This window comes from Pseudorasbora parva, chromosome 9, assembly GCF_024679245.1.
Source record: "Pseudorasbora parva isolate DD20220531a chromosome 9, ASM2467924v1, whole genome shotgun sequence".
NCBI lineage: Eukaryota > Metazoa > Chordata > Actinopteri > Cypriniformes > Gobionidae > Pseudorasbora > Pseudorasbora parva.
Window position 1 is genome coordinate 36,684,307 of NC_090180.1, and position 7,607 is coordinate 36,691,913.

The following is a 7,607-nucleotide window of genomic DNA, read 5'->3' on the forward strand; positions in this document are numbered from 1 at the left end:
TCATAAGTCAAATTACGTAAACACAGTAACTGTGTTAAATAAATGTGATATAGCATTAAGCATATTCAATTAATCAAGTTGATAATAAGATAAAACCAATTTATTATTTCTTTGAATTCAATATTCTAAGACCTGCAAATGATAAATGTTTGTACATTTTGTATGCCTCGAAAGTTGTTCAAACACTAGAGTTTACAATAATAAGAAGAAGAAGAAAGAGAAGAAAAATTATTATTATTGTTATGAATTATATAATAATCATTATTATTATTATTATTATTATTATTATTATTATTATTATATGTTGGGGATAATGCATACGTAACGTACAGATACAAGTTATGTAATCTGATTACTTTTTTGAGTTACAAGTAACACATTACTTTTAAAATTACAACTAAATATCTTAGTTCCTTTTTCATATAAGTAACGCAAGTTACTTTGATTTCCCATTTCCCCAGCCTAGGTGAGGAAGGTAATGCAGCAGTAACATACTGTATCATTACTCTCCATAAAAAGTAACTTGAATAATGCAATTAGTTACTTTTTAGATTAATGTCATATTGTAACCCACTACATTTAAAAGTAACTTTCTGCAAAACTGATTACTATCATTCTCACTAATTACTCATCATTATTAAAAATAAGTACATTGATTTTGTATGTTTCAGTGTCCATGCAAACATAAAATAGTGTGCTAGAACCACACCTATAAAAACTATAAAGACATCCACAGACATATGTGCTAACATACAGGAACTCAGACAAGCAAACAGACATATGGAAATGAACACAAATTCAGACACACATGCCAAGTAGCAAACTGACACACACACACACACACACACACACACACACAGAGAGAAGGGCGGAAGGCAGCCAGGTAGCGAGTTTCACCAGTGCCAGAAGCCTAATAAATCATCAGACGTGAGGCTTGAGGTCTTGAGACAGCAGTTGACTGGTTCTTGGAGCGTCAGTCGCCTAGTTAGATATGTAAATATCGCGTAAAGAATTCCGTCCACAATGCCTTCTCCCATCTGTTCCTCTTGGCATATTGATTTTTAAAGCAGCGCTTGTAACATGGCAAAGACTTGGCTTTCCAAGTCACTGCTTTAATTTGCCAGAAATTACAATAGCTACACTGTGCAAACCTTTCATATATCATTCTATCATTGCATGGTTTCTTTTGTCCTCTTTTACAAGAACAAGCTGAAAGCAGCACTATAACGCATGCCGCTTACAGGCAAAAATACAGCTTCAGTTTTAGCAGCTTAAATTATCGATTTCGCTGTTGTAGAAAAACAGGGAGGCAGAAAGGGAGAAAGAAAGAGTTCTTTTTTCCCACTTAGTTTTAACATGGTTCAATAGCAGTGGAGGTGAGCTGCCTGCGCCCGGTCTGCTGAGATGAATGAGAAATCTATGATCTGTCTGAGCGATTTCATTAGGAAAGGGAGAGACGGGGCGGCAGTGTTAATTACTGACAGTACGGCAGTGCTAAGCTGCCACTGATACGTGCGATCAGAGCCGTTTTTAATTACTGCTGTCGTAAAGTGAGCCACGTTTACAGTAATAACATGATTATGGTATGAATATTGCAGCGTGAGAGGAGGCATGCCTCACACTTGGTAATATTTTACGCACCGACTGCAGTAATTAGTGCGGTAATTGTGTTGGCATGCTTACTGATAAACAAGCAAATTATTTTGGGTATTACCATGAGCTTCAGAAAGACCTGTGATACATTCATCTAGGGTAAAATTGAGAGCTTCTGTGTGTTTTTTTAGGAGAATACATACAAATTTCGATGAGTTTATTAGGGTTGACGACAAGGAGAGCCATTTTTAAGATGATGACGGTGTGTGTTCTTGTTATTTTTAAAAAAGTGAATCACTGTGTTTGTCTGTGTGACGGCAGGAAAGAGTGAGCGGTACCGGTGAAAATAGACTGGTTGGTGGTCTTGTTCTTGTCGGACTGTCAGCGGGCCGCCCAGGCTCACTGTGAGGTCACCCGTCGACCCCTTTGGCTCCACCACTCTGTCGGTTCCCATGATGCCCACTGATTCCCTTTTCAGCGGCTGACCTGGCAAGGTGAAGAACTGAGTTTCAGGCCTCTGGGAGTTCAGATAAGACCCGCCTCTAAAAATACCTCTCAACAGCCCTGGAGAGCCCTTCTGTCCCATGTGTCCCCTGCAACCAGGAAAAAAAATGTTCATCCAAAATGCACTGTCCAAACTAGGCGCAATGCAGTCATTTTTCTGTCCTCACTGAAGCATAAATCCTGCACAAAGAAACAGCCAATCAGAACACTTTTAAGGTTTAATTTTATTGCTGAAGTGATTATAGAGCAACAAAATTATGATTTATAGCTCGTTTCCATCGAGCGCTGCGGTGTGGTATGGTTCAGTACAGTACTATTCGGGACCGTAAACCCTGATCCAGCTTGCATTAACTGCCAACAGTATGCTTATGATAGCCGTGATTTGGCGATTTACGTCCTTCTCATGCAAAAAAAGAAAACAACACAGTAAACAACAATGGATGACATACAGCAGATCTTGTTTTTGATTCTTGGCATGTGGCTGTTGTCACAAGAAGAAGACATGCTTTGTTTGAAAACAACAGCCAAAAAAGCACATGCAAGTGATGATTCTCCGTCAACCAATCAACGCTCTGCAGTGAATCTAGCTCCACCCTTTAGTCAAAGGTGGACAAAGTACACAACTCTATTACTTGAGTAAAAGTAAAAGTACTACGGGTCAAATATTACTCCGTTACAAGTGAAAGTTGTAAAAACAGATTTTTACTCAAGTAAAAGTACAGAAGTATTTGTTTTAAAAAGTACTTAAGTATAAAAGTAAATTTCCTTTTTAATGCCAATGCATTATTTTATTATTGTTGTATAAATGCACATTATGCCATCATGGTTTAAGCCAGTCAGTGATGCTCCATCTGACATACTACCATACGACTATCTTAAACTAATTTATATACTTGTATTTAAGTTACAAAGCTCTTTACAACGCTGCTGTCACTTTAAGGACGAATGCACAGATCCAATACACTGATACACGTGATATTCTCCCAACTTTACCATTCTCTTTCTGCCAGTTTATATTTTTAATATTTTATAAGACCAAGTGTATGCCAAGTAAACTAATCTTGATTTTTTTCAAAAACTGAAACATACTTTCAAAGTATGGCTATGGCTCCACACACTTGAGCCTAAGAACCGTCTTCTTCCATTGTGCTATGAACAGATCAGTGTTCAAAAAAAGTTGGGAAAATGTATATGACCCTATAAGCGATTCCTGATAGACTGTCTGCAACAACAACAAAAAAAAACCTTTTAAAGAAGGAAAAATCATCCACTGACTTTCAAAGCTGCAACAGAAACGACTTTCGACCTTGGTAGAAATGTAGTGGAGTAAAAAGTACGATATTTGTCTTTCAAATGTAGTGAAGTAAAAGTCACAAGTTTCCAGAAACAATAATACCCCAGTAAAGTACAGATACTCAAAAAGTGTACTTAAGTACAGTACTCAAGTAAATGTACTTAGTTACTGTCTCCCTCTGCCTTTAGTACAGTAGTAGGTACCCCAATAGATGGGTGCCAAAAAAGTGGTTCACACATAAAGGTGCCAGGAATAACCAAAAATGGGTTTTCAGAGTGATGGAGAAGAACCATTTTTTGGTTCCCCAAAGAACTGTTTTGTGAAAGATTCTTTAAAGAACCATTTTTTTCTAACCATTTTATATTCTAAAGAACCTTTTTTAGAATAACAAATAACCTTTTGTGCAATGGAAAGGTTCTTTGGATATTAAAGGTTATTCATGGAACCATATACCCTGCCAAAAAAAAAAAAAAAAAAAATTAAGAACCTTTATTTTTAACAGTGTATGGTGCGGTTTGGAATTAGGAAATTAGTTTTGAATTAAATACCATAGTACTTCAAAATATATTCCAAGATACTGTATTCATGTATTATTGTATTTACACTTCAATGTGCTTTATTTTATTTTAAAGAATATGCTGATATTACAATCATGGAAGTGACCAAAATATAGTTGTGCCACTTGTTTGTAAGTGTACTTGAATGCTGACAGAAATGTTAATGAAATGCAGCCAAACCCATGTCTCCACAAAAGTGTGTCCGTGTACCTGAAGCAGGCAAAGAAAGTCTTTCACTGTGGACCGCTTGCCTGAAATTGGGCTAAAGAATTTTAATGGACTCCGGCAAATGGGAGCTAATTGGAGCGAAGTCGAGGTTGGGATAGGTGGAGTGAAACAAATGGACTGTAGAAAGAGTCATGTTTCAGAGAGGCACGCTGAGAAGGACAGACACTATGGCAATTAAATGGAAACCAAACTTGAAGAGAGCCAAAGGGAAAGAGCGTATGAGAAACAGCGGAATTTGGAGTCCAAGCAGAGGGAAATGCATTCCTTCAGTAAATTGCTGGTGGGGAATAAAGACGACGCAAGAAACGTCAGTCAGACTTTAGAGTTAGAGATTTACAGTAAATCAAACTAAGTCCTGTGCTGTTTTCTTTTAGAACTTTAAGCTTGTGATATATAATCATCTTACAGTGCTGTCATAGCAGAGCTGCCTGTTTTGGGGACGTGCCTTTTCTCATTTTCACTGCGGTTTATGTTATTTATTGTTAGTTGTTCTCTGTGTAGCTATGGTGAGTACACTGCCAGAAAAAAAAGGTACATTGCTGTCACTGGGGCGGTACCTACAAAACCAAAAAGATAAAAATATGTACCTTTAAAGGGTTAGTTCACCCAAAAATGAAAATTATGTCATTACCTACTCACCTTCATGTCGTTCGACACCTGTAAGACATCTTCGGAACGCAAATGAATATATTTTTGTTGAAATCCGATTGCTCAGAAAGGCCTCCATTGACACCAATGTCATTTCCTCTCTCAAGACCCATAAAAGGCACTAAAAACGTCGTTACAACGTCACTACAGTCTGCAATCATTTTATGAAGTGACGAGAATAGTTTTTGTGTACAAAAAAACTAACAAAATAGCTACTTATACACTCTAAATAATGCTGGGTTGTTTTTTAACCCAAAATGCTGGGTTAAGACTGTTGGGTAATTTTTGTTGGTTTATTTGATCACATTTTAAACACCATTGGGTAGTTTCAAATTTCCAGTCGTTGGGTTAAACCTGCTGGGTCGCAATGCTTGGTTGATTCTACCCAGCGCTTGGTTGTTTCACGTGCTTCCCGCCTTGATTCATTTAAATTCGCTCCTGAACTGTCATTTTGAAAGGACAATGCAAAAGACACAGCCATTGGTTGCAGATGTTTTAAGATAAGTTCATATGTTTTCATTAATAATCATTTTAATTAGCATAATTATAGTTTTTTCTTCTTCGCGGCAACAATTCTTAAGCTGACATAACGATAAGACGAAAAAAGTTTTACCTCAGAATCCGATGCAATGTAGGCTACTGACTCGTGATAGTTTAGGTCGGCATGTGAGATGATAGATTACAGTTTATGATTACACAGAACCATGATCCCCTTATGAAAATTAACCATGGTTTTATGTAGGGATGTCACAAGTAGGCTACCGGTACTTCGGTACCAAGTAGGCTATACTGAAATTTTAAAAAATGTGACGATAGCCTATCTGTATAGCATTGACTCACAAGTAGACTATATTCGGCCCCGCACCTGCGTTCAGTCGCGTCACGCAGGGCTCTGAACTGTAGCCGAATATATACCAGTGTCTGTGTGTACACACACGCGCCACACGCTCGCTGTCTTTTTAGTCTCACTGAGGACATGAGAATTTACATTTGATAAAATCATATCATGATCCATGAACACAAATACTCAAAGGTCACGGCAACCCGTCAAAATAAAAGTTCAATTTAAATGTGATTACATTGACAGAATACATTAGGTTTGTAGTTGTTATTGTTGCCAATTTTAACACATTTGTGTGTTGTACCATTTGTCAAGCAATAAAAATGATTGTTTTAACAGTAAACATGCATTCTTAATTTGTTATTTCATGATTGTCTAGTTTTACAGTAGGCTAATGCAGTGGTTCCCAAACCTGTCCTGGAGGACCACCAGCCCTGCACATTTTGTATGTCTCCCAATATCTGACACACCCATTTCAGATCTTGCAGTCTCTACTAATGAGCTCATGAGTTGAATCAGGTGTGTTAGATAAGGGATACATACAAAATGTGCAGGGCTTGTGGTCCTCCAGGACAGGTTTGGGAACCACTGGGCTAATGCACAGGAGAAACTTTCAGAACAACCCAGCAAGAATAACCCAGAATAGCAAATCCATTAATGGTAAAAATTGACCACATTTTGGGTTTTCTCAACAGCCCAGCCTGCTGGGTTAAAATGCCACTAGGTTAATATAACCCAGCATGTGTTCTATCCAATATTTACCCAGCGCTGAGTTGCCAATTGGGTTGTTTTTAACCCAGCCATTTTTAGAGTGTAGTGATAGGCCGATTTCAAAACAATGCTTCCTGAAGCTTCGGAGCTTAATCAATCAGTGTATCGATTCATGCAAACTGCTGAAATCACGTGACTTTGGCGATCCGAACCGCTGATACACTGATTCATAACGGTTCGGAGCTTCACAAAGCAGTGTTTTGAAATCGGCCATCACTATATGAGACGTCCTTTAGGTTGTTTTTTTCGTACAAAAACTATTTTCATCGCTTCATAAAATGATTGTAGAACCACTGCATTGAGATGGGCTTTGTTACGACGTCTTTAGTGCCTTTTTAAAATCTTGAGAGAGGAAATTACATTCCACAGCCTTTCTAAGCCAACGGATTTCAAAAAAATATCTTAATTTGTGCTCCGAAGATGAAGGGCCTTACGGGTGTGGAATGACGTGTGCACATTAATAACAGAATTTTCATTTTTGGGTGAACTAACCCTTTAAGCAAATTACTAATAAAAATGCACATACTGAATATATGTCTTGGTGTACTGCACACACAGATGAGAGTCAAATAAGGGTTAACATAGCCTTTTTACAGATGTGCAAAAACAATTGGACACCCTTTAGTGAATCAAAGTTTGTGCAAAAAAGGGCCGTCTTTAGGGTTGTTATAGACCTCTAAGGATCTTGAGCGGCGAATTAACCAGGTAGCGATAGGCTATGGAACATATTCTCAAATGGTAAATGTTCTCTCTACAGCAGTGTGTTTGCACTCTCTATACTCTTGAAGTCAAACATTTCACTTTTCCATCTCCCTTCCAAATATACACACTGTGCATTCATCCCCACTGACAAAAAGAATGTACTTCAATACTCATCTGTCTAGCTTGTTTGAATTGTGCCGGTGATGAATGATATTTATTCTGCTCAGGACCTTGAGGTAGCCACATTTTAGCAGCCATTAATAATGTCGATGGCATGCCCTGGCCACAGAGGGGCTTGTAATCTGCGAATGGGTGTGGGGAGATGTGGTCTAGGGGTCAGTGTGTGTTTTTCAGTGCTTACTTCCAATTCAATCCGCACCCTTGTCTGATACCTTGATCTCGCATTGTATGGAGGCTCCTACGGAGTCAGAAAGAGTGAAAGAGCCAGATAGAAGGATCACTGTGGGGA